At 41.8% G+C, this 25,026-nt stretch overlaps 1 protein-coding gene across 3 annotated transcripts in view; it reads left to right on the top strand.

Moving 5' to 3' along the window:
• LOC113407214 (zinc finger protein 644-like) overlaps positions 1-25,026 on the top strand; it is an 81,336-nt gene that overhangs the window by 37,957 nt on the left and 18,353 nt on the right. The window lies entirely within an intron of this gene.

The raw sequence follows: 25,026 nt of genomic DNA on the forward strand, positions 1-25,026 counted from the left end.
CCTAACCATTGTCAAGTATTTTGTAGGCCTTGTGGCAGAAGGAGGGATTTGGAGAAGGATAATGAGGTCGTTTTCTGGATGTTTACAGAGAGCTCTTTCAAAGTGTGACGGGGCAGCATGGGAGAAAACGCAAAGGTGCTTGTTTGAAAATGCAATAAGTGGGCTGTGGAGGGTAGCATCAGAGGCGGGGGTTGATGATGTGATAAAGAATAAGATAATAGGCTGTGTAAGGGTGGGTGGTAAAGAGCCTAGAAAGTGAAGACAAGCAGCCTATGTTTGATACGATATAAAAGGGGGAACCAGTGGAGGGATTCGGGGGGGGGGGGGGTGACGTTCAAAGTGATGGGGTTAGAGAATGATCTTTGTAGTAGCATTCTGAATTGATCTAAGCAGGGCAAGATTGTATTTTTCAAGGCCTCAGAAAATATGTAGTAATTGAGATTACAAGAGCTTGAACAAGAGTTCTAGCTGTTTGGATGGACAGAAAAGGTTGTATCTTTGTGTCAGGAACCTCGGCAAGGTCAGCTGCCTCGGTATCCCGTCCCCCTTTGGTGCTGGAGACTTCAGGGGGTAGGACCCCGCAGGACCAGGAGGAACCAGGGGAGGAAGCTGCTGGACCACTAATGGACATGGAGGTTCCCGTGGCACTGGCATCGTCCTCGTCGTCGCCAGATGAGGCTATTGCGGGTCCCCCTCATCCAGTTCCTCAGGATGATGCCAAGGCGCACCAGGAACTTTTGAAGAGGGTCGCTTCTAACCTCGGGCTTCAGGCAGAGGAATTGGAAGAGCCCTCGGACTCTCTCTGTTTGACGTCCTCTGGTCCTCGGCTCCTGCCAGGGTGGCTCTACCCCTTCATGAAGGGGTTTCTAAGATCACTAATGCCCTTTGGCAGACCCCCCTCTTCACTGATCCCTATCTCTAAAAGGGCCAAACGCAAATACTGCATGCCAACCAAAGGGCATAAGAACTTATACTCCCACCCAGCCCGCAATTCCCTTGTGGTCCAGGCAGTTAACCACAAGGAGAGGCAAGGACAACCCCAAAAATAAAGACTCGAGGAGGCTGGATCTTTTTGGGCGAAAGGTTTATTTGTCTTCCAGTCTTCAGCTGAGAGTGGCCAACCACCAAGTCCTCCTTGGCTTATATGACTTCAATATCTGGCAAGGCATGGCCAAGTTCGAAGGGTTGCTCCCCAAGGCTTCCAAAAAGGAGTTCCGAGCGATCCTTGATGAGGGCACGACCGTGGCCAGGGTGGCCCTGCAGGCGGCGTCACACACTGCAGATGCTGCTGCCCGCACCCTGGCTTCTGCTATCTCCATGCAGCAAGCCTCTTGGCTGCTCCTCTCTGGGTTGTCCACCGAGGCCCAACAATCTATGCAGGACCTACCCTTTGATGGCCGGGCCCTATTTGTGGAGCAAACAGACGGCAAGTTGCATGGCCTCAAGGACTCCCGCACCACCCTAAAACCCTGGGTCTCTACGTCCCAGCCCTGGCGCGTAAGTGGTTCAAACCGAAGCAGCCGCAGGGCCGGGGAGTCAGTCTCAGCCCTATAAACGAGCCAAAGGCTACAAGCGCCGCCCGAGCCACCTGCCTCTGCCCAGCCAAATGGTCGTTTTGAGGGTGCACCTGAGAGCGATCTACCAGACTACTTCCCGGATCCCTCTTTCCCTCTGTTCTCCAACTGCCTTTCCCTCTTCCTCCCTGCCTGGATGGCTGTAACCTCGGACCGATGGGTCCTCAGCACAGTGCAGCAGGGTTATATCCTCCAGTTCCTTTCTACCCCCCTTCCCCACCCGTCTTTCTTGTCCCTCTTCAGGGACCCCTCTCACGAGAGTCTCTTCGCACAGGAAGTAAAGGGGTTACTACAAGCTGGGTGCGGTGGAAGAAGTTCCTCTCGAGTACAGGAACAAGGGATTCTATTCCTGGACCTGGGAGACCTCAACAAGTACCTAAAGAAGCTAAAGTTCCGCATGGTCTCTCTGGTTTCTATTATCCCTTCCCTGGATCCGGGAGACTGGTATGTCGCCCTCGACTTGAAGGACGCATACTTCCACATAGTGATCTTTCAAGGACACAGACGCTTCCTCTGGTTTACAGTAGGGCCACACCACTACCAGTTTGCGGTCCTCCTGTTTGGCCTGACGACAGCACCGAGAGTGTTTACCAAGTGCATGTTGGTGGTAGCAGCCTACCTCAGGCGCCGGGGTGTTCAGATCTACCCGTACCTCGACGATTGGCTCATCAAGGACAGCTCCAGGTCTCAAGTCCAAAGGGGTGTTACGGCGCTTCAGGACACGTGTCGCTCTCTGGGCCTACTGGTAAACGACAAAAATTTCATGTTAGTGCCAGTGCAGAGGATAGAGTTCATCAGGGCGGTCCTCGACTCAACCTGCGCCAGGGCATTCCTGCCACTGTAAAGGCTCCAGACGTTGACAACCCTCATTGTGGAAGTCTCCACTTTTCCTCTGACTACAGCCAGGGTCTCTCTGCACCTGCTGCACCACCTGGCAGCGTGCACTTACGTGGTCCGGCATGCCAGGCTCTGTGGCCCCTGCAACAATGGCTGGGGACGGTCTATTCCCAGTCCAGAGACCCTCTGGAAAAGATAGTTACCATTCCCCAGGTGTTACTTACCTCGCTGCGATGGTGGACCGACTTCAGAACAGACCTGGAAGAGGTTCAGTTTGACAACCCCCCTCACTCCATCGAGTTGGTGTCGGACGCCTCGGACCTCGGCTGGGGTGCACATCTCGGTGACCTCCAGACACAGGAGATGTGGTCCCCAGAGGAGACGAAGTTGCACATAAATGTCAAAGAGTTCCGAGCAGTCCAGCTGGCCTGCAGTCTTCCTGCCCCACCTGTCGGGCAAGGTGGTACGAGTCCTGATGAACAGCACAGCCTCAATGTTCTACATCAACAAGCAAGGGGGAGCGCGCTCGTCAGCTCTCTGTCAGGAGGCGCTCCGCCTATGGGACTTCTGCATCAGCCACGAGATCCACCTGGAAGCTTGTCACCTTCCCAGTGTCAGGAATACGCTGGCGGACCAGTTCAGCAGGGACTTCTCCTCTCACCACAAGTGCTCCATCCAGAGGCAGCCTGTATGATCTTCCAAAGGTGGGGAACTCCCCAAGTGGACCTGTTCGCTATCAGACAGAACAGGAAATGCCACCGGTTTTGATCTCGGCAAGCTCTGAGCAAGGGCTCCCTCTCCGATGCCTTCCTCCTATTGTGGTCAGGGAGCCTGATGTACGCGTTCCCTCCGATTCCGCTCATCAGCAGGGCCCTGGCAAAGATCTAGAGCTGGGGTGGGCAAACTTTTTGGCCTGGGGGCCACATTGGGGTTGCAAAACTAGATGGAGGGCTGGGTAGGGAAGGCTGTGCCTCTCTAAACAGCCTGGCCCCCACCCCCTATCTGCCCCCTCCCACTTCCTGCCCCCTGACTGCCCCCTTCAGAACACCCGACCCATCCAACCCCCCCTGCTCCTTGTCCCCTAACTGCCCCCACCCGGGACCCCCCACCCCTAAACACCCCCTGGAACCCCACCCTCTATCCAACCCCCCTGCTCCCAGTCCCCTGACTGCCCCATCCACATCCCTGCCCCCTGAGACCCCATGCCTTTCCAACCCCCCCCGTTCCCCATCCCCTGACCACCCTCCCCCGCCAAACCTCTGCCCCATTCAACCACCCCCTGTCCCCTGACTGCCCCCCAGACCCCCCGCCCCTTATACAATGCCCCGGCCCCGACCCACTTACTACCCCGAGCAGAGCATGCAGAGCAGCATGTCTGGCTGCCACACCGGCCGGAGCCAGACACGCTGCCACTCTGCTCGGCAGGAGCGCGCAGCTCCGCAGCCCAGAGCGCTTCCCGCGTGGCAGCGCATCTCTGCGGGGGAGGCGGAGGCAGTGGGGGAGGGGCCGGGGGCTAGCCTCCCCGGATGGGAGCTCAGGGGCCAGGCAGGACGGTCCCGTGGGCCGGATGTGGCCCGCAGGCCGTAGTTTGCCCACCTCTGATTTAGAGAGACAAAGCGCAGGCTGTCGTGATCGCCCCGGTGTGGCCTCGCCAACATTGGTTCAGCACGCTCATGAGTCTGTCAGAGGCCCCTCCCTGGCCCCTGCCCAACCGTCCAGATCTGCTGTTACAGGACCATGGCCGGCTCCTACAACCCACCCTCGAGTCCCTCCACCTCTCAGCGTGGATGCTGCATGGCTGAACCCGGAGGAACAGACCTGTTCGGAAGGAGTCCAACAGGTCCTCCTGGGGAGTAGGAAGCCCTCAGCCAGACTGATTTACCTGGCCAAGTGGACGAGGTTTTCCCGCTGGGCATCTGAGCGCGACATCTCTCCCTCGCGTTCTTCCATACAGGCTGTCCTGGAGTACCTGCTCCATTTGAGGAACCAGGGCCTAGCACACTCTTGCATTAGAGTGCATTTAGCGGCCATCTCCGCTTCTCACCCGCCGATCCAAGGACAGATGGTGTTTTCCCATGACATGATCTCTCAAGCCCCGGTCAGATTCCTGAGGGGGCTTGAGAGACTCTTCCCACAGGTATGGGCCCCTGTCCCACAGTGGGATCTTAACTTGGTCCTCTCTAGGCTCACCAGCCTGCCCTTTGAGCTGCTGGGTTTCTGCTCCCTTTCCCACCTGTCATGGAAGGTCATGTTCCTGGTGGTAGTGACGTCAGCGAGACGGGTCTCTGAAATTAAAACCTTGACCTCAGAACCTCCGTACACGGTCTTCTACAAAGATAAGGTTCAGTTGTGGCCCCACCCGGCCTTCCTGTCAATGGTAGTCTCCACCTTCCATATGAACCAGGACATCTTCCTCCCGGTGTTCTGTCCCAAACTGCACAAGATCAGTGATGAGAGGCGTCTTCATGCCCTGGACATCCGGAGGGCCTTGGCTTTCTATTTAGAACGTACCAAACCTTTCTGAAATTGACTCAACTCTTCATCGCTACAGCAGATAGGATGAAGGGTCACCTGGTGTCCTTGCAGAGGATTTCCAATTGGATTACCTCGTGCATAAGGACCTGTTACAACCTGGCGGGGTTCCGCCACTGCCAGTTGTCAGAACCCACTTGACGAGAGCACTGGCATCTTCGGCAGCCTTCCTGGCGCACATCCCTATCCAGGACACCTGTAGAGCCGCAACGTGGTCCTCTGTTCACACGTTTACCGCTCATTAGGCCATCACTCAGCAGGCCAGGGACAATGCTGGGTTCGGCAGAGCTGTGTTGCAATCGACATGTCCATGAACTCCTACCCACCTCCAGGGGTACTGCTTGGGAGTCATCTAATATGGTATGGACATGAGCACTCGAAGAAGAACACCAGTTACAGGAAAGGTAACTGTCTTTCCTTTTCCACTTTACGGGGCTGAAATCAATTTCACACCTGTATTTCACCTATATATTATTGGGCTGACTATTAAAAAAGTCCAGTGAGGGAGAAAAGAGGTGGGAGGGGAGGCTTTTGGGGGGAAAGATTAAGAGCTCTGTTGAGCTTGAGTTGAAAGCTAGACTGCCATGAAGAGATGCTAAAGAGATGGGCAAAGATTTTAGATTGGACAGAAGGAGACAGGTCTGGAGAGGTAGATCTGTGAGACCTCATCATAGAGAGAATTGAATTTGTGTTTGTGTATGCAGTTATTCAGAAGGGTGTGGCGGGAGGACAGAAGTCATGGAAAAGCAGGGTGATAGGGCATGGGGGCTGTTGGATGTGCTGAAAGAGAGCAGGTGATGGTCAGGGAGGGAGAATTCAACAACAGAGAGGCCATTGCCTGGAGACGTCAAGTGAATGGCCCTTTTGGTGAGTGGGAGAACTGAATCAGGGCTTCAGGTCAAATGAAGAGGTGAGGGTAAGGAAATGAGCAGCTCAGGGGTCGGATGTGTTATCAACACAAAAGTTGAAGTTGCTGCGGATGAGTGTGGGAGACTGAGAAGAGGAAGCGAGAGAGCCAGGAGGGGAAGGCTGATTGGGAGGAGTTGAATGGATGGCAGCTGACAGCAACCTGGAGGGGGAGAGGAGAGGAGTTGGATACAGGTTTATTCAAAAGAGAGAAGAGATTGGTAAGGGAGGAGGGTTGTTGAAAATGGCAGCAGGATCAGAAGAGGAGAATCTCAACACCCTCACCATGGTCTGAGAGAGCGTGAGAGAAGAGGGGGGCTCCGTAAGAGGGTGACTGCAGAAGCAGGGTCAGACAGAGAGATCCAGATTTCTGAGAGAGCCAGGAACTGGAGAGAGTGAGATAGGAAGAGGTCCTGAATGACTGATCTTTTTAGAAATGACTGCAAGAAAAGGGGAGGAGGGGGATGGGTGTGAGGTTAGGAATGGTAGTACAAGAAGGGTGGAGGTGATGGTGGGGGTGGAGGGAAGGTCAGGGTTGTGGCAAATGTCATCAAAGATGAGGAGGACAAATTGGATGTGGGACCTAGATTTGTGCTGGCAGGAGGAGGGGGCAGGTTGGGATGGAGAGGAAAAGAGTAGGAAGAATTGTAGAGGGGTGAAGGTTACCAGGAAAGGAAGATGCAGCCGGTGGGAGGGAAAGGGAAGAGGCGAGAGGATGAGGATGGGTGCTAGCATGCAGAAGAGGGGTGTGGTGCGGGCTATGGTTGAGTGGCAGATGAACAAGACTGCAAAAATCCCAAAACCAAACACACAAGATTTGAAGATACGTTCCTGGGCTGGCATGGGTCTCTACTGTCTGGGAAGGATCCCTTGCTATGGACAGAGCTCCCCAATTACAGTCCCTGTTGGTTGTAAAGGGCCAGGCTGTGGCTCACAGCCTGTTGTTGAGTCCCTGTTCCTACATAGAGCTCCACCACCTGCCCTCCTTCCCTGCTTCTTTCATGTCTCATAGCTACAGAATTCTGTATGCTCATAGGAAATGAGAAATAGCTGGGCCAGCTCTGTCCTTTATGCCCTGGAGGGAGGTGAGGGGAGAGTGCGAGGACATCCATAACACTGGTGTGACTCCAGCAGATACTGCTAGCCAAAAAGAATTGGCTCTTGTGCGCATGGTGCGTGCGCATCAGAGGTGAAATTAATGTGGACAACACATCTTGAAGAACCACTGCTACTGAAGATTAGTAACCGTTCTTTCCTAGATCTGTCTCTCAGATTTGGCTTACCTAATATAGTGTACAGTAATGACATCAAAATACTTAGCTTGGTATACTTGTTAAATAGCAAAATATATTTACTATAAAGCAGAGGATGGACTTGGTGAACAATTAGTGTTCTGTGCGTTCATGTATCCTAAAGTTTTGATCGTTGTAATTTGAAGTTGTAGAATTCCAAATTTCCAACTTTTCTTTTACTTGAGCAATAAAAAAAAACTTTAAAGTAATACATGTGTTTTTATTTCCTCTGGAAGATTCCAACTAGATTGTGTGTGTATCTGGTCTAGTAAGCTTAAAATATTTTTACAAGCAAACTGATTTATGCAATTATTTTACCTTAGACTAAATATAGACCAAATGCCTATTGGGCAATGAAGAGACACATTGGGTGCTCTTATGTATCACTATCCCCTTTGTCTTGTATCCTATTCCTCTTTTACAACCTGGTGTTCCTCTTTTACTGTAATTCGCACATGGGACATCTGATAGTTCTCAATTTTTTTTCCAAAATAAATTTGGTTCCTTTCCTAATCATTCAGTATGTTGGATAATACTGAAAGGGAGCCCTCCCTCTCCCCACCCCCCAACTGCCAAATTCTTAGCTCCCAATCTTTACTTTCTTGGCCTTGCCTTGAATTGGCATTTGTTTATAAATTAAAAATACACGTGATCATTGAAGAGCACAGCTATTGAGCTAGGAACATAAGAAGCTGGCCCCAGGACAGATGCAAAGAACTTCCCTAAATGTCAGTCATTGTCCAGTACTGTAGAGTGGGATAGAGAAGGGAGGGTTTGCCCTTAAAAGGTTCCCTATTGAAAGGCACATCATGAGATTGGAAAGGATAGCATGCTGGTAGTGTGCTAGGGGCCAGAGAAGAAAATAAAAGTACTGATGGTTCCCACCTCCCATTGAGGAATTCCTAATTTAGGGAAGATGGATCTTGATGAGGCAGGGTGGATGGCTTCCTCAGATCATACTTCATTGTATTTTTAAGTTTATCAATCATACCAATACAATATCCAGTTACCTATAAAATATTTAATAGAACATATGACTAGGGCTGTATTTTTTTCAGTTTGAAAAAATCTGCTTTCAAAGAGCAAAATGGCAAAATTTAGTCATGAATTTTGGTGATCGCAATGGTCACTATCAACCAAAGAAAATATCACAAGTAGCTAGGTATGTTTCAGTATTCATTGAAGAAAGAATTTTCACTTTTTAGCTTGATGGAACTTCACTTTGAAAAATTCCAAAAATCAGAAGATGTGTAAGTTGTTATAAAACCATGACAAACTTCAGTAAAATTGAATTAAAAAATTCTTAAGTTGGCTGTAGGGAAGCTGTACTTTAAGTTCATTCTGTGGCAGCATGCTGTTGACATGCAAATTCTCTGTCTTTGTGCTCCTGATTTTATCTTCTTTCTGTGCATTATATGAAAATCTTTTAGAACTTGTACTTTTGGACTAATGCACAAGCTGACTGCAAAGTTTGACAAATCTGGGAAATGTTCTTGTCAAGAATCAAATTGAGCTGATTTCTTACATTTCCTGACCTACCTGGTTGTGACCTTTAGGCACTATAACAATATAAATATTAAATAACTTAGATTCTATTCAATCAACTTTGCAGTAAACAAAAAGCTGTTAGGAATTTTGAATATTAATGTTTTCCACTGTGAGAACTCAATTTCACACTACCCATAAAAATCTGTAACTACTGTGAAAATAAGCCTTGTATATGACTGCCTGTTGTTGCAGCAGCATGATCAGACAGCTTGAAGAGAAGTCATGAAATAATATCTACTGAAAAGAGCCATAAAACTCTTCTTTGATGTATAGGTTGCAGAAGAGGATAATAGACAAATACAAGACTATTTTTAAAAAGTTTCAGTAATGGTTGGGTGAGTGCTAGCCTTACATATAAGCCAGCCCTGCCTGGATTGTCCTTTGAAAAGTGTGTTCTTGAAAGTGTGTAAGGGAATGTAAGAAATAATAAAAAAAAAAGGCAATATCCCCCTCTCAAAGTTGTTTGACTTTCATTAATTCCAGTGAAAGATATAGACATTTAAACTTTGACAATATACTTGTTGCTCTGCGCAGATCAGAGGAAGACACTGTCTGTCCCCTGGAGCTTAACATCTAAATTCTTATAGAAATCAAAATTTAACAAACTACTAAAATTAAATTTACTGTAACTCTGCAAGATATAACCGCTGTATCATACAATAGTAACTTTCAGTATAAATATAATATTTTAAATTATTTTTGTTCATAGCTGTGGGAGTAATGGTTAAAGGCTACAGTAAACAATACTATATGTAAATGATTACTTTAGTATTAGAAAAAAGCTTTAGTTATTCAGACTGAAAGGAAAGTTCAGTTTTGGAACATGAAACAAATGTTCAAATCCATTTTGACCTGAGCTACTTGCATGATTTTAATAATTTTTGTGTGCTCATTTTGAAAAAATAAGTGTTTCTGGTTCTCTGTTTTTTTGTGTACTCCGTCAATTGTTGGTTAAATAATTTGATCACCACTTGGTGGCAGTACTTGGCTTCAAAAGGAAAATGGCCTTAATTCTCTTAAAAATTACAGATTAGAGGATACAGGAATTGTATTAATTTTGTTTTAAAATAGGAAAGAATGGCAATGTGTTCAGAAATGCAAGAGGCTTTTATTAAACGTAAAGAAAAGCTTTTAATTGTTCTGTCCCAAAGACCGTTTTATGGAGAAGTTAGTTAGAATGTTTAAAATGTATAATTAAAGGGATGTGATTTTTTTTTTAAGTGTTAACTTTGGGCAATGTTTAACTGTAAAGCTAAAGAACTGGTGTGCCCTTCATTGTGTAATAACCTATTAATTACCTTAGTGTTTTACTTTTATTGGGGACGGTGTACTTAAAGGAATTCTAACCTACTGTAATTTTGCTACTAACATGATGACATTTCCCTAAATGGATAATGTGTTTTCCTCTGTTTAACAGCTAACCACCTAAGGAATCTTTAGTCTTGTGATCACTTGTTCATCTAGAGTATTTCTTTTAGTTTTCATTCAGTCACTTCAATTGAAATAGCATAACTTATTTAATATTTTGGAGATGATGGCTCCAGACAGTGGGACAAGGACTACTTTCACCTGTTCTTTTCCTAATGATGTCCTCTCATACCTTTCTGATTGCAGCACTTTTTGGCTTGGAGGTAAAACTGCTTTCAGAATTGCTTGTTTCATGAAGACTATGTGTTTGCAGAGCCAGGGCCTGCAGGGGATGGAGGAAATACCCCGAGCAGGCACTCTTATAAAAGTGCCTCCTGTTGGGACAATTCTCATCTCTTGTAACAGGAACTAGAATTGTCTATTGCTGTGTGCGCCCCACCAAAAAACCATAAACAAACCAAAAACAGAAACAAATAAGTCTGCCAGAAGAAAGTGCATTCTTTTCTTGCATCACCTCAGAAGCTGTATAGGTTGGGTGCCTAACTCCCTTAGGCTCCTTTGAAGCATGATAAATCAAGAAGGCAGTCCAGGTAAGCTGTCCTGACCTAGAGGAGGGTATAATCCACAGAACAGTAGTGAAATTTACAGATCTTAAATTGCATGAAATTGAGAAATAATAAATACCTTGAATATTAGAATTATTAATAGAAAATACCAAGTTGCAAGTTGGAAAAATGCAAATTAATACAGTGGCGGAGGAGTAATCCCAAACTGAGCAATTTAATGAGACACTCCTGGAAAACACTAATGGTGAAAGAGACCTAGAGGGGATGGTGGGCAGTATTTTAGGCGTGATGATGTTCATAGTGACATTGTGTAAAATAATTATCTTCTAAATGCACCTATAATATTGTGTTCAGTAAAGGGGGTTTAACCTGCTCAGGAGACTTAACTGCGGCTGCATCTGGTGGTAGCATCAGTGGACATTTTTTGGGTAAAATTCCTTAATTTGCATATTTCCAGATTTGAGAATGGGTGAAAGTTGTAGATGAAATCTGAGCCTGCAGGGCACATCCGTTGAAGTAGAGTTATAATGGAGATCAGAATGAAGCCCCTGTATATTTACATATGTATGTTAAAACATAGAATTTTTCTAGGGACTGATAAAATGCGGAGTTTTAATTTGGAAAAAAAAAAGGGAAGAGAGAAAACGCTGGGAATTTTACTGGAAGGGAAGAATGGAAAGCAAAAAAAAAAAAAAGTCTACACCAAACATTTTTGTTTGAAATGCAAATACTTATTAAAATGGAATTTTAATGATAAAAAGTCACTTGTAGCCAAAATACTGATCTGTCTGCAGGTTACTCTAGACATAAGTGAAATAAAAAATATTTGAAGTCTGAATGAAAGGAGCCAGGTGATAATGAGGAAAGGAAAACCTAGACGATATGGTATCAAGGTTTTAGATTTTTAAAGAAAGAGGATGCTTAGGTATCTGAAATTAGCATGAAGGAAAGGAATTAATCTAGGCAGAGGGGAACATAAGAGAAAGGTTTGGAGGCGAAATCAAGTGTACAAATAAAGAAGAGTTACGAAGGATGGAAGTCAAAATTGACCAGAATGATTCATGGTCTGGAAAACCTTACAATGGGAGACTTAAGAAGCTTGGTCTATGTATGGTATTGAAGAGATATTTGAGACAACTTGATCATGCTAAGTACATCAAAAGAGGGAAGATTTCTGATATGAGAGAGCTCTAGCAGACAGACATAACAAGATCCAGTGGCACGAAGTTGAAGTCGGACAAATTCCAACCGGAAAGAAGATATACATTTGAAATAAGGATTATTAACCAGCAGTTTAAGGGTTGTGATAAATTCTCCATCCCTTGGAATATTTAAATAAAAACTGAATAAGACATTCTAGGATTTATGCTCTAGTTCAACCACAAGTTATTGGGCTCAATACAGGATTAATTGGGCGAAATTCTACTGTCTTGGTATTTTAGTATTAGAATATACCTCTCAAAACCTTCAGCTTCTCTGATAACCATTTGATGATTAGCACTTCATTTGTCTGTGGGATGACACATCCTCTACACAAGAAAATTCATGAGTTTCCATGTAATCTCATCAGGGATCATTGGGAAACTAGACGTTTTGGCAGCTGGATAGAGAAGATTTGGGGCTTTTAGCACTCAGGGTCATTTGAGTTGCTGGGATAAACATATTAACTGGATGTTTCTACTGAAATGATCAGCAGTGACAGTTAAAAAATGTTGACCTTTGATTCTGAAATCGAGTGAGGAGGTTTAATCATTGGAGGTTTTTAAGAACAGGTGAGAGAAGCATTTCAGGGATGGTCTAGGTTTACTTGGACCTGCCACAACACAGGAGGCTGGACTTGATGGCTCCTTGAGGTCCCTTCCAGCCCTACACTTCTATGATTATAATATAATATCCCATAATGCTGAATAGGGGGCAGGTCTTATCTCTCTTAAAGACATTGCTTCAGACTGCCTGCAAACTGAGGAAGGCAACAACACTACATAATTTATATTCATTTCACTTTTGAAAGGCTACCTTTGCTATCATAAAGGCTAGGAACAAAACTCCTTTTAAATGAAAACTTAGATTTTGAAGCATAATTTGTCAACTAGTGAGTTCTGCAGCATATTCAGTGGCAATGAAATACACAGGAAAATGCTTTAAAAAGCTTGTTTTCACCTTAATTAGTGTTACTCCATAATAATGAGGTCTTTTTTTTCTAACTTTAGAAAAAATATCCTGGGCGTTGCATCTGTCAACCAAAATATTTTATTTTTAGATTAAGGAATTAAAAAAAAAAAAAAAACAAAAAAAAAAAAAAAAACCAGAAAGAGAGGGTGACCAGAGAGAAAGGGTGAAAGGCGGGGCGGGGGTGGGGGGATAATAGGAGCTAATATAAGAAAAAGATCCCAAAATCAGGACTGTCCCTATAAAATTGGGACATCTGGTCACCCTAGAGAGGACTGAAGCAGGAGATACATGAATCAGCCACCCTGACACTTTGATATCCATATTGTTTGGTTCTGCACTGTAGCATGCTCTCATTTTTTAAGTGAAGACCTGGAAGAATCAGAATTATGAGATGGTAGAAGTCTACAGTGGATAGGATTCCAGTGTAGTGTCAAATGAGGTAGTAAGTCAATGATATAATAGAAGATGCAGAGTAAGAAAGATTAGGATAGGTACTTAACTTTTCTTGGTGACTGAGATTTCCTCTGAGGCTTTCTATTGTGCTTGGCCTGACATCTGACGAGCACATGGACCAGAACAGAGTACCAGGTTGGCCAACAGGTCTACAATAGCGAGCTTACAAAGATCGCTCATGTAGCCACTCTGTGCCAACAGGAGAGACCTCAACGAGCAGCGGTAGCTATGTCTGCAGGAGAAACTCTCCTGCCGGCATAGCACTGTGCACATTACCACTTATGCTGGTGAAACTTGTGTTGCCCAGGAGGGTGGTTTTTTTCATACCCCTGAGCGACATAAGTTTTGCCAACATAAGAGGTAGTGTGGACATGGTTTAAGTGAAGAGACATTAGGGAGAGAGCACTGACACAGAGCAGCTGGAAGAATGGCTGGGATAGACTGTGTCCTGGAAAATAGCACTTTATTTTAGGACCAAAAAAATCAAACTAAAATATGTGTATCCCCTCTCTACCAGTTCTCCCCCAAATGTACATAACCTCTCTGACCTTAGATAGTCTGTATGGTCTTGAACACTGTATTATACTTGTTTGGGGTATATTGCTTTCTTGAGAGAAGTTGAGTTCTTAATTTCTTTTGCTGGTGGTGGTGAACAGTTGCTGACAAATACCACACAAAAATCCAGCTCTCGGTAATTTAAAAAAAAAAAAAAAAAAATCTGAGGAATGGAAGCTTTGTATAACATATGGGCTTCGTGTTCTGTAATCTATTAATGTGGCTTTTAAATTATTGAAATTTATACTAAACGGATGTCTCTGCAATAGTAAATGAAACTCTAAAACTGAGTATGTAATAAGCAAAAACTTAACAGCTTTAATGAGTGTTGAATCACAGCTAGCGGAAACTGCTGGTTATTTGCCACTGCAAAAATATATTCATTTTAAAGATAGTCATGTGACAAAGGTGCATACTAAACAAGTTTCAGTGCAGACAAGCAAATTTCCTGTTTCTGGAGTTTCACTATTCTAAACTGAATCCATAGTGTTGATTAGCTTGAGGCTCTCTTACCTTTACAAATAATTTGATTTTCTTAATGGGGCATACATAATACATGCTTAAGTTGAAAAGAATTCATTCTTTTTACAGTAAAACTTTAAAGGCTCTGACTTTGTTGAGAGTTTCCTGGAGAAAATTTAAAGCAATTGTACTTATTGTGAAAAAGCTGCTTTAGGTGTACTTAACAGCTAGATTTTCTCTTTTCAGGCTTTTAGAAGTAGTTTTCTGTGTTACAGCTAATTTGGTTACCAGTTTATGGTCCCAACTGGAACATTGATATGTTCTTCAGTATTACCAGTCCTAAGCATTCAAATATCAAGATTTTCATGCAGTCCAACTACTGGGCCTTTAAGAAAATCAGCAAATACTGAGACTTGTGGTATAATCATGAGTTTACGACACTGTCTCTTACTATTTATGTATGAATAAGGACCAAAAGTCAATTTTTTCTTTGTAGGACAAAATACTCCAAGTTTTGTAAAGAAACCACTTTTTATATGTTTTAATTAAAAATGCTTTCAAAAATGGTATTTCCAGACATCTATCTTGCCGTTTATAGAAGCACTCATTCCTCTTGCATTGATTGCTGTATGCATGGGCTGCTTAGAAAATTCAGTGATTCAAATATGGTCTTCCAGTCCTTAGTGAGAATTAGGCTATGTCTACACCAGGGGTAGGCAACCTATGGCACGCGTGCCTAAGGCGGCACGCGAGCTGATTTTCAGTGGCACTCACACTGCCCGGATCCTGGCCACCGGTCCGGGGGGCTCTGCATTTTAATTTAATTTTAAATGAAGCTTCTTAAACATTTTAAAACCTTATTTACTTTACATACAACAATAGTTTAGTTATATATTATAGACTTATAGAAAGAGACCTTCTAAAAACGTTAAAATGTATTACTGGCACGCAAAACCTTAAATTAGAGTGAATAAATGAAGACTCGGCACACCACTTCTGAAAGGTTGCCGACCCCTGGTCTACACTGTAGCTTATGTCAGCATAATTTATGTCACTCAGGGGTGTGAATAAATCACCCCCATGAGCGACATAAGTTACACCGACATAAGCGCCGTATGGACAACGTTATGTTGGCTGGAGAGCTTCTCCTGCCGACATAGCTACCACCGCTCACAGGGGCTGGAGTAGTTAAGCTGACGGGAGCTCTCTCCCGTCGGCTTAGAGTGGCTACATTGGAGAACTTACAGCAGCACAGCTGTATCGGTATAGCTACGCTGCTGTAAACTCTCTAGTGCAGCCGTAGCTTTAGTGAAGTTCCGCTGCAATTGTTACACTCGTTGGCAATCTCAGTAGAGTCATCAAGCACTGAATACATGTGGAGACCTGATGGTCCCTCATAGAACAGAACTGAACACTCTGGGGGCTTGGGGAAGCTTGCGCTGTTGCCAGCCAAGCTGTAGTAAAATAGGAATTCAGATTACAGTGTTGTCAATCAGGCATCTTTTATAGTGAATTTAGTTAGTACCTATGAAAGTCTTACCGTTAAGAATGAAATCATACGATTCTTTTAATAGCCCAATGGGTTCCTGATCCATGACTACTGCTCCTACATGCTATGGTAATACAAATAATAATACATGAAACAGTATTTTAACAGTACATTTTTGCCATATGCATAGATGTGCTACTTTTGACATTGGGATTTCATTTTCATTACTAGTTTATCTTATTTAAATATTTTAATTTTAAAATGATGCACAGAGAAAAATTCATGGTCTTTTTATTTGTACATGTATATCCTCAGTGAAAGGTGAATTTCTTTTGTTGTTTGATTGGTTAGTAAAAAGCCATTCCTGAAAGATCTGAGCCTGAGGATATGGTGTATTTTACCAGTTCAGAAACTTTGGGGGTTTGCACTTTTTGTGTGTTTCTTATACTGTCTGACTTTTAATGCCTTCTGTCTTGTTCAAAGGATTTTGGTTACCAAATCACAGCTAATTGCAGTCTCCTCTCCTTCCCCAATCCCCTTCTTTGGCCAAGGCAAAATCTGTTTCCTTTTCTGTAAGATGGGATGATATTTGACAACAAGAGTGTTGTCTTAAGGCATTGTCTATCTGAAAAATGCTTTGAGATTATCATTTTCTATTAACTTAATACATTAAGATGTGATGCTTTTGTTGCAAAATTAGATGCGAAGGTGACATACTCTAGAAATAGTTTTGGTAGAAATTTGTATCGTCGTGCAGTCAAATATGGTGTAAAGTAATTTGCCTGATTGGTCATCTTTAACTTTAATTACTCTGAAGACTCTGCTTTACTTAAATGTAATGTGATAGTTTGTATGTCACCAGGTACGAAAGAGTACATATTCAAGTAAATGCATTTGGTATGCTTATCTGAATCTGAGATCACACATCCAAAAGTGGGCTGGATATATTCTGATTGTTGGATGGAGGTGTAAATTGCACTTCTCCACACTAGCAAGGCCCACTGCACTTCAGCGAGGATTAACACCTAGTAAGGATAAACATTATTTCCACCTTGGATCTTGGGAGGAGTCCAGTGGTCAGGAGCAGTTTGAATTTTGGTCATGGTTTGACCAGGGCCAGTTTTATTTTGTGCTTGGTGTCTAATCTCACATGCTCTGCTAATTGAGGCAGTCCTGGTAGTGTACTGAATTGACACATTTCCTGGCTGCCATGCCAAAACCCCTGCAATGACTGTACTACCCACTTTGTGGGTTGTGATCACCCCCAGCATATCTTCAACATAAGGAATAGTGTGAACACTTTGCGTCACTACAGCCTTCTCTCGGCGGACACTTTGCCTCCAGCAAGCCAGAATATGTCTTAAGGACCCAAGTTACAACCACTATACTACAAGATTTCAGAGTCACTCGGTGTTAACAGATCTATTGTCCCAGTTGAATGACTTGAAAAATTATCCATTTTCCTTCTTTCTGCAACTATGTTGCTTCTTGAGCACTTTCAACCCTTGCTGACTCAAGGAGCCAGATACAAGGATTTGGATTCTGCTCTCTGACTTGAGTAGTGCCACACCAGACTACCTGGAAAACTTAATTTTAGCACTTCATTATAGTGGTAGTTAGGTTGGAATTGTTTCCAAACCAGTAATCATACTTGTTTCAAAACTCTACACATGTGAATTTATAAAAACAAATGAAAAACACCTAGAGAAGGCCTGAATGATCTTTAGGAACACATCTGTGTGTCAGATGATTAGGGTGACCAGATGTCCCGTTTTTATAGGGACAGTCCCATTTTTTGGGACTATTTCTTATGTAGGCGCCTATTACCCCCCACCCCCTGTCCCATTTTTTCACAGTTGCTATCTGGTCACCCTACAGATGATGCATTTTAGTAAGTATACTCAAAACAGTCAATCCATGTAAATATCAGGAAGAACCATTGGCACTCCATTTTTTCTTTCCTTTTAAAAAGAGAGCTTTTTGTTAAGGGCTTAAAGGAGCCTTCCTCCATTACTCTTTTAGTAAATGTTGTAGAATGCTCTGTGTGTGTTTAATTAAATTCAACATGAGTAGCCAAGGGAGAAGAAGGTCAGACCATGTACTAAACAAAGTCACATCTGCATTTACTGGAATTCTGTAAATTGTGGGTTTCTAAACAAGGCAAGCCCACAAACAGTGGAGATGGTATGATCCATAGTGCTATGCCATGAGTATGGGAGCACATTCTCAACAATCTGCTTTGCAAGTACAAGCAGAAAAGGAGGGAAAGCACTGTGAAGCCTTACATAAGGATCAGTAAATTTCTCTCAGGAAGCAGTCAGAATTGCTCTAAAAGGCAGAGAACCAGAACTGCTAAACTGTTCCTCCAAAAGCACAAGTCAATTATATATCCAACAATATGAATACCCAGAATTGCTAGCATCCAAAAAATCCACTTAAAGTCAAGTGATTTTGTTCTTACTTTACACCATTTGGGTGTTTTGCTGGGTGACTGGCTGGCTTCTGCTAGCATTGTTGGTGACTGGTGGAGCAGGCTGTCTCCCTCCAGGCTGACTGTTGACAAGTTAATACCAATTTCTCATCATCTCTGTTTCTTTCTGTGCCCTTTCATTTTTTAAAAGGTCTTAAACTTTCAGTCTTGTTCCAAACCAGTGCTTGAACATGAAGTGGCAATTAGCTTCATTGAAACAACCCTCTCCCCCACCAAACAATATGAGTTCTTACATGCTCAGCTATAACAATATGAAGTAATGACTTCTGTTCGCATAAGGTTAACATTCTTTTTCCCTGTCATCTCAAATTTTACTTTGATCGAGATGGTATATTGGCCAGAGAGAGAGAAAATATAAAACCCAAAAAATCAACCCAAAAATTGTGCATCTTTTCTTCTTCTCTTCTCTCATGTATTTTTTTCGTTTTTCCTATCTATCTTTTTAATATCATTCTCTGAGTAATGAGTTCTTGCCTGCTGTGACTCTTCCCTCCTCCCCAGTTGTCCTGTATGCTTTTTTCTTTAGGCAAAAATAGCTTCCAGAGTAGCACAGTGTCTCCTCGTCTCTTGGTCATTCTTTCTCTTTTCTCACCCATTATCTTTACTTTTCTGTCTTCACTGATAGTCTTCAGGCTTATGCTTTCTGGCTGCAAATGGCCCCTCTTCAGCAAGGCTATTGGACCAATCCACTAGCCTGACTGGGGTCCTGTCTGATCCCAGAACCAAAGAGCCAGCAGACTAAATTTTCTGTTTCTGCCCTTCATTTCTTGAAAAGCTGTGCTTTGGCTCTACCATCTTGTCTCCCAGTCATATAGGGGTTGTGTGTGTTAGAGACCATTACTCTATGAAACCTTCTGTATGTAAAATTATGCATTTTAGTAAGTACATCCAAAATAGTTGATATAAATATTAGGCAGCAGTCTTCTCTCTTCAAGGCTTCACTCTTGGGTGACAAAAGAGGCACAAGTGAAAACTTGGTGCAGAATTTTAAATGCCTTTCCTGTTGCTAAATGTTGGATCCATATTTCCTGTGAAAAGATTGTGCATGTGTCTGTTTAAAAAAACAGTGTGCTGGGTTTATATAGGGTTAAAACTATGCTGAAAGGCTTGTTTTCTCTCTTTGATATTGTATAAACAGGATGAATAAAATTAGCTCACCTTTAAATTGGCTCAATTTTGGGGGCCACCTACTTTCCAGTGTCCCTTTCAATCAGGGTTTCAGAAAATAATAAACAAACCCTATGGCCTTATTAAAAATGTCTAATATTAATGTCACTTTAAGATCCATGGTTTTAGCTCATTTACGTTTGTACTTGTAGCTTTTGCATGAAAATTTATATTAGCTGTGGGAAAGCATTTTATGTTCTTTACAAATTTGGTTAAATCTTGTTGTTCTGACTTTCAGCTCCAGTGTTTTTTTGAGTATGCTGCAAATGCCTGTAAAATAGAGGGGTTATAACAGAAATCGACAAGCCTCTAACTATAACAGTGCTAGCAGGCAACAGTATAATATATTTAGCTCTGTAGTGAACTAGCCTTGAATGAGAGCAATATTATAATTTGGTGTGTGACAGTATTACATGGCAAAGGTTGTCATTATGAAATAAGTACTCAAGAAATATTAACCTACTTGTAATAAATACAATTAATAATGTACATAAAAGAATGGAATTAAGTACATTTTCTATCAAAAAGAATTATTAATGAACAGAAAGTGGACAGCATAGATTTGATGACAAGAAGGTTGCATCTAATCTGAATTACTGAGTGACCTAGGAAGCTTGCTCAGAGGGATTACAGAATAATTATGTTAATATGCAATTATCACCTCATTTCTTCTGTAGTAACCTCAAGATGTAGTGTAGTAAGGGTGTTATAGCAAGTGCTGATAGTTTGCAAAAATACTGATGTTTGAGATTTCTGAGACAATAAGATTAGCTTGAGGCATTTAAGTGATGATCTGTCATCTTGAAGACAGATCTGACCTTTGCACTTTTTAAAAAAAAGGCTTATAGTATATCTAGCTATAGGCAGTTATAGCTGCAGAACCCATTAGGATTTTTCAGAAAATGAGATGTTTTATGTTAAATATTGCTTACAAGGTATTTAAGAAGAGTTAGTGGTTTTATTTTTTTAAATGTCCATTTACAAATAAAGTAGGTGGGACAAACTGTTTCGGTTAGCTAAGCAATGGGTCATATTCTACTCTTGGCTACACTAGTACAAATCTTGAGTAACTCAATAAAATAAATAGTTGTGCTGGTGTAAATCTGGGGTAAAATTGCTAGTAGCAGCAGAGTTATTCCAGACTTCTGCTGATGTAACCGAATTTGGCCTGGTACTTATATACAGTTGGATGATAGCATTACTGTAGTAATTTATCAATATTTATTAGCCAGATATTGTAAGTATATATTGTGTAAGCTCTTCAAGGCAGGGACTGTGTCATTCTGTGTTTGTAAAATAATAGCATATTTTAGGCATTGCTGCAATCTAAATGACTTGTTATACAAGATTTTAGCCAGAAGTTGTACCTTTTTAAAAAAAAAATTTGAAATTAGCTCAGCTCTCTATCTTAGAAAAAGAGAGACAATGCTTAATATGGGGGGGAGAGGGGGAATACTGTATACATTCAGCATTTACAAAGAAATAGGTGGTTTAAATCCTGACACATTAAAGTGGCTAGTACTGTGCAAGTACAGTAAGTAATATTTAAAAGTTACTACTGTGCATTTGGATCAGTTTGTATTGTTATATGCTTTCATGGTACAGTGTATAGCATGAAGTTTTTTAAGATGTGTGCTATGACTGAATGTTAAGAATAATATACAATCTTGGCTAAATCTTAATTGCTCTATTGATGCATCTAATTTTGAAAGTGCCTTGGATCAGATTACACTTCAGTAGGTCACTATTCTTGAGGTTCAAACATAAACATTCTCTTAAAAATAAGGACATTCAAAGCTCAGGATAGAACACTATTAAAACCATCTAGCCCTGCGTATTGTTTTATTGCATCCGTTTCAGGATATCAGAGTGGGCGATTGTATGTTGTAGTATTCAAGTACAATCCAATAGGTTTAAGTATTGAATTTCAGCCTCAAATCTCCGCCTCCCAATACACTCACAAAAAGACATTTAAAATCATTGCAAACATAAAGTTACTTCATCCTTGGTGCCAGCTAATTGGCACCAACACTTTGTTCATAGGTGGGAGAATGCTACAACTAGCTTAAAATGATCTGATACATCTTAGTGTTGGAGTAGTATGCATTGGGGGCCTGATCCAAAGCCTGCTGAAGTCTGTGGAAAGACTTTTATCAATTTCGGTAGTATTGATCGAGCCCTCTCTGACTCATTGTCAATCTTCATAAACATAACACCTGAAGTAATTTATGAAAAATAAAAATATCTGATATAATTAAACTGTTGTTCATCATACCATTAAAATAAATTTCTAGCTGGAGGTGGTTGGATTGTAATATTACCATGTTCCATAATTTTAATAAAATTAAATACTCTCTATGGATTACTAAAGTCTTTATGCATTTACAATTTCATGCGTGCAACAGTATGGTTTTGTGTCTTCATCTGAACTTGTGGAAAGTTTTCATGAAGCCATTTTGATAATGAGGATTGCAATCTCCAAGCAGACATGATATTCTCAGTTTGCCACCCTGCTGTTCAGGGGGTACCAATGAAGTTGCTTTAAATGGGAAGCGTCTGTTCTTTCTCTGAACCCCTAACACCAGAACAGATGGGTAGAACGTGGAACATGGAAGGTTTTACTTCAAGAGGTGGTAACAGTGAAGCCACTCATTAACACTGAATTTACCACTTCGTTAGCAACATTGCTTCCTGTTGAGAAAAACTAATATAGGCTCTCAAATTGACTGAGCATACGTTTGTCTACCTCTGTGAATATAATAAGATGAAAAAAATACAAATCTTTTCAGAATAAATAACTTAAAAAGATGAAATCTCTAAACTCTCTTTCAGAATGATTGAATAACCTGATATGATTCAGAGTTCAATATTTTATACTTATTCCATGAGAAATTTGACAGGGAAACTGTGGAGCATCCTTAGAGTTTGCTTTTCTTTTAACTGACATTTGCACTACTGCTTTTTAGTGCATGTTTGTGCTACCCATTTTTAACTTGTGTATGTGATGTAAAGACTCCTGCTGGGTGCTGCATTATCGCCATTTTAGGGTGATAACATTGAATATGATCTTATTATAAGTCTTTTAATTACTGTGGAAATTTGCTAATCTCAACATTTAATAGAATTTTGAAAATTGGAGAAATGGAAGGATTAAAAATTGATGTTTTGTCTAGTTAGGTTTACTTAAGGATATGGCATAAATCTGTTTAAACAATGTAAGACAAATCTAGTTTAAAGAATCTGTCATTAATGTATACTTCATGTATTTGTGACTGCACACTGATATGAGTAATACTATATTACTTTAATGGAATTGTTCTGAGTATTGATACAATGAAGAAAAGTTTTTAATATATATTGCTTGTAATGGAAAGCTATTTTCATTATACAACAGTACTTGTATTATCATTTCTTCTTCACACTCTTTAGCCCAGTTTAGTTTTTATAAGGTGGTACAGAATAACCATGCCAGGAAAATAAGATAGTAAAAAATTGTTGTTGGGGGGAGAGGGAGAAAATTAAGTGTGGCTTGGTAAATCTGTGCTTTTCCTTCTCTGTAAATTGGCTCCAATATAAACAGTATAGCAGCTGCATTTCCATGAGGACTGGCATTTGCTGGCTTTGTGTTAGAAGGAGGAGATTGTCTTTAGGGTGAACTATGAAGGATTTTTTTTTAAAAAGACACTGTGGGTCCATTTTACTACTTTTTGATTTGTTAATAAGATGAAAGTGTGCTTTCTTTAACTTACTGCTTGATTTCTATTTTTAATTTTAATTTTAGGAAAAAGGGATGTCTAGTGTGGTCCTCCTTGGTTTTGTTGAAGGACCATTGGGAGGAGTCAGAGATGTTTGTTATGACGCTTTAATTGAAGGAGTGTAGGTGATGACTTTAACAGAGGCCTTCTTTATTCAAAATGTTAATTAGTAATTGAAGTTAAATAGGTGTTAACAACAAACAGATAACAAAGATCAAAATTTTCAAAAGTGCTTAGTGATTTGGGCTGCCTCAAGTTTTGGGTGCCCTGTTTGATACACCTTTTAAAATTCTCTCTCCCTTTCCGTTGCTTAACTTTCACTTTTTGTACCCTTGAGATGTCATATTACACTTGCTCTTCAGTTGCCATAGTGTTCCATTCTAAATGGGGTTGGAAATCCTAACCAAGTAAAAGAAAAAATATTTTTGGAGTTGAGGAGGAAGGGTGCGGAGGAAGAAGGGAAAAATCTTTCAGGTGAACTTTATGTAGCATAAGGAAGTAGTGAAAGACAGACACCCAACTTCTCCTCTTTTTTGCAAGACACATTTAAATTCATTAACTGATTCAAATAACCCAGGTCTGTCTATATACTCAGTGTGCTTTGCCATGTTTATATCAATGCTTATAGACTAGAATTAGGTTTTTGTTTTCTTCTTTCTGGTGCTGGGGAGTTCCTTGACCACTAGAACAAAGGTTTTAATAAATTGTTCCATAGTGTCAGGTCTGTTGTGGCAGACACCTTGAAGTGGGTGATGCTTTCAGATACAGAGCAAGTTCTCTTGGTTAACTCTGCAGATGCTAAAGGGAGCTTTTGACTTTTCCGATGATGCAAGTTCATTGAAATGATTCTAACAGTGATCTTGGAAGCCTTTATTCTTTTCCAACTGTAGGTTTATGTCTGTAACCACTAGTGTGTAGATTAGAACGTTTATAGTAAACAGCTAAAAATGAACTCTCCGTTGGTTTTGTAATCCACATTAATGTACTTATAAATTGTATTTTCAGTATTTTTTGTTAATAATACTTTCCTGCCCTTTTTACATGCATGTACTAATTCATTTTTTAATCGGGAGATTAAATGTTGTATAAAGAGATGACTGGCGGACAATTTGGGGGAGAGGGAGACATCAAACTAGTATCCTCATTAAGCACTGTTGCTTTTACTTTGTTATAAAGTTGGTTTGATTTACCGTATATACTCGTTCATTAGCCCGTTCGTTTATAAGCCGACCCCCCAAAATGGATAGGTAAAAATAGCAAAAACTGTATGACCCTTTCATAAGCCGACCCTATATTTCAGGGTTGGAAAACTTTGGCTCCCGGCCCATCAGGGTAAGCTGCTGGCGGGTCGGGACATTTTGTTTACCTGGAGCGTCTGCAGGCATGGAGCCCTGCCACAGGGAGCTGAGGGGCTCCATGCCTGCAGACGCTCCAGGTAAACAAAACGACAATGTATTAGATATTCAATTCAATGATTCCATAGAGTTTAAAATCATCAAATTTTGGTGTAGACCCATTTGTAAGCCGACCCCCGCTCTTTGATGCGTCACTTTTTTACCAAAAATATTCGGCTTATGAATGAGTATATACGGTAATTAAGAGCTAACCATTGAAAACTACACACTGAATATAATAGAAAATTTCTGTAAATTGTCAAGTGCAAAGCCAGTGAAGTTTGTAAGGTGAGCAAACCCAACAGATATGGAACAAGGTATTTAGGCCCTGATTCTGCAACCCCTTTACTACTGTGAGTAGTTCCACTGGAATCACTGGAACTACTCCCCATAGTAAAGTTAAGAATGTGTGTTTGCAGGATTGGGGGACTTAAAAGTTCTGCTGGTGTTAAGCTGCACAAGCCA

This window comes from Terrapene carolina, unplaced genomic scaffold, assembly GCF_002925995.2.
Source record: "Terrapene carolina triunguis isolate 2854851 unplaced genomic scaffold, T_m_triunguis-2.0 Scaffold210, whole genome shotgun sequence".
Lineage (NCBI taxonomy): Eukaryota > Metazoa > Chordata > Testudines > Emydidae > Terrapene > Terrapene triunguis.